The sequence below is a fragment of the Melopsittacus undulatus genome, chromosome 7 (genome assembly GCF_012275295.1).
Source record: "Melopsittacus undulatus isolate bMelUnd1 chromosome 7, bMelUnd1.mat.Z, whole genome shotgun sequence".
In the NCBI taxonomy this organism is placed as follows: domain Eukaryota; kingdom Metazoa; phylum Chordata; class Aves; order Psittaciformes; family Psittaculidae; genus Melopsittacus; species Melopsittacus undulatus.
In genome coordinates this window covers 5,916,393-5,919,571 of record NC_047533.1, presented here as the reverse complement: position 1 = coordinate 5,919,571, position 3,179 = coordinate 5,916,393, and positions in this window count along the sequence as shown.

The following is a 3,179-nucleotide window of genomic DNA, read 5'->3' as shown; positions in this document are numbered from 1 at the left end:
GGCCCCGGCTGGCAGCCACCACCACAGCCGCCTTCAGGGCTCCCTTCGGGGCTGCGACCTTAACGGCCCCCCCCAGCACCGAGCTCACCCCTCGGGCCCTATAATCGGGCCCTATAACCGGGTCCTATAACCGGGCCCTGAAGATGGGCACCGCAACCCAGCTGTGCCCGCCCTCAGCTGCCGCGGCCCGGCCTCCCTTCTGCGTCCTCGCCCGCTGGGCTGAGGGGGCGGGGGGGGCTGCGTGGAGCTGTTAATGGGGGCTGGCTAATGCCTCACGGCTGCCCCATAGCTGCTAATAACTACCAGTATCAGCCCAGTATGTACATCACAACTACTAGTAACTGCCTCGTGCTGTTCAATAGCTAGGAGGAGCTAACAGTAACAGCCTACTGTATGCCTCACTACTACTGGTAACTGCCTCATAACTGTGCAATTGCCACTAGTGACTACCAGTATCAGTCTATGTCTCATACCTACTAACTGCCTCACAACTGCCCAATAGCCTATAGTTACTACCAGTAACAGCCTAGTATCTGTCTCACAACTACTCACAACTACTAACTGCCTCATAACTGCTCAATAGCTACTAGTAATTACCAGTATCAGTGTGATATCTGCATCACAACTACTAGTAACTGCCTCATAACTACTCAATAGCTACTAGTAATTACCAGTATCAGTCTGATATCTGCATTACACCTACTAGTAACTGCCTCATAACTTCTCCATAGCTACTAGTAATTACCAGTATCAGTCTAGCATCTGCATCACAGCCACACTGCCTTGTAAATGTCTCATAACTACTAGTACCTCATAACTGCCCAGTAACTAGTAGTAACTGCCTAATAACTTCTCAGTAGCTACTAGTAAGAGTCTAGTAACACCGTAATATTAGCCCTGTGACTACTAGTAGTCTAGTATCTAGACTAGTAGCTTAGTGCCTGCCTAGTAACTACTAGTAACAGCCCAATATCTGCCTAGTAACTGAACTCCTCTCTGCCTCCGTTACACTCAATTCCCCCAAAATTTCCCCCAAAAAGGGGGTTCATCCGGATCACATTTAATGTCTAAAGTTGAATCATAGTGACAGGATGAGTCCTGTCTAGGACAGGGGTTTTCCCTTCTTTTTTCGCTCTAATTCACGACACATCTGAGTACTTCTCCAAAGGGATTAAATCTGATGGAATTGTGCTTTGGATGATTTCCCAGAGAGCAGTAGAGGGTGCTGTTTGTTCTCCTGTCAGTATGGGCCCCTCGACCCTCCAGCCCAGTACCCAGATAGATCCAACATGCAGAATACTCTGCTGTCAAAGGGTCACCCTTGCTTGACACTCCAAACCTGGCATATACCTCTCCAGCTGGCTTTGCAATTCAGTGTTTCCAAGGGTTGAAAGTAAGTTTATTGCTCCAAATCAGTCTCTAAAAAGCAGGAATCCTCATTATCCAGCCCCTCTCCAAGTTCCCTGGTGATGGGATTTGGATTTATCTTCAGATTGACAGTTTTGCCACTGTATGTAGGCACACATCTGGGGCTGAAACCGTGGCCTGGTGGTACCATGGGTGTGATGCGACCCAGATAGCAGATCTCTTCTAGCATGACTTTGGTGAGCACCCACCACCGTGGTATTCACAAGGCTGGAAGGGGAGAAATGACACTTTTGTTACACTCTATCTCAGCCAAAATGTGGGATTTTGTGATGTGAGGAGTGCATCATACTGAATACACCATGATGTCTGCCTGTGCAGAGATCTGGTCTCCTGTAACTCTGTCCTGAAAAGACTCAGATCTGTTGGTTTTACTTGGTTAGTTTGAAAAGATATAGTCTTTGCTATTCTTCTCTTTCTTCTCTTTTTCTCTTCTCTTCTTTCTCTTCTCTCTCCTCTCCTCTCATTTCCTCTTCTCTTTTCTTTCTCTTCCCTCTCATCTCCTCTCCTCCCCTCTCCTCCTCTCTCTGTTATGTGAATCAGAAGCAGTGTTTAGTGTGGTTACTGACTGGGTGCAATACAGCTATACTCCAGGTTGTATTTTTTTTGAAGGAGAAAAGAAACCAGCATCTGATTTTGAGGTGCTAAAGTACTATTGGCAAATATACATCTCTCCAAGATGCTTACACCCAGGGGAGTTGAACAGGGCTGACAGATGAGACCAGAGCATCCTGACATCACGTATCACACAAGCAGATCCTTGCCATTCAAACTGTAACTACATGTAGGTGCTAATTGCCTGTAGTAACTTTTCTACACTGCACTGGGAGGTTTGTGCTGATGGCTCTGGGACAGCTCTTGCCCTCATCAGGACCAGTGAGGAGTCTGAGTGTTGGGAGAGGATTGCTCATAACCACGTGAAGACCTGGGTCACTCTGGATTTATGGAGTGGTGGGATGATACCATTTGTGCTTGGCACTCACAGGCAGACTATAACACAGGATATTTACTCTGAAGCACAGCATTGCGCTTCATTTGCAGGCAAGGAAAATTGCCAGGAGCTTTTAGCACAAGATACTGAGCAGTTCTGTATCTTGCAGAGCACAGCGATACTTCCCTTGCAAGCGATAAGCCTTGGCAAGGTAAAGCATTTCTTTCATAGCCGTTGAGGATACCCTTGGCTGTGACAGAAATTACCTTTTCTTTCTTTGCAGCTCACTTTTGCTGTTAACCAGACAGGTTGTCTACAGAGCAGAGAGGTTTGGGAAGAGATTTGTAAGCTTTGATATCTGTGCAATGCTTAGAGATCCAGGAGGAAATAGCATCAGATTTCCTAGGGGTGGGAGGGTGAGATTAGCAGGAACCAGCTCTGCAAAGTGCTATTAAATGATAAAGGAATGCTGAGTGACAGTCTGGGCTGGGTTTGAGGTTTATTCTTGTACATGGAGGTGGGGAGAGCTCTCAAATGCAAAGGTTTAGTGCATCCAAAACTCTGTGAGTGCCTAAAATGTCCTGCTTGCTTCTGCAGCCCATGCTGAGCTGCTCCTGTCCTTCCAGCTCCTTCTGTGCTGCTCCAGTCACCATTTGGGAAATGACTCCCCTTTTCCAGGTTCCACTGGCGACAGATGATGCTGAGGATTTCAAGGCATGTGTTTCACTCTTATCCCTGCCTCTAAACACACTTTCCATCTCCTAGAGGGTAAAAATAAAGCAGCATTGTTTAACTTCTGGAAAAAGCCAGATGACAGTGGAAA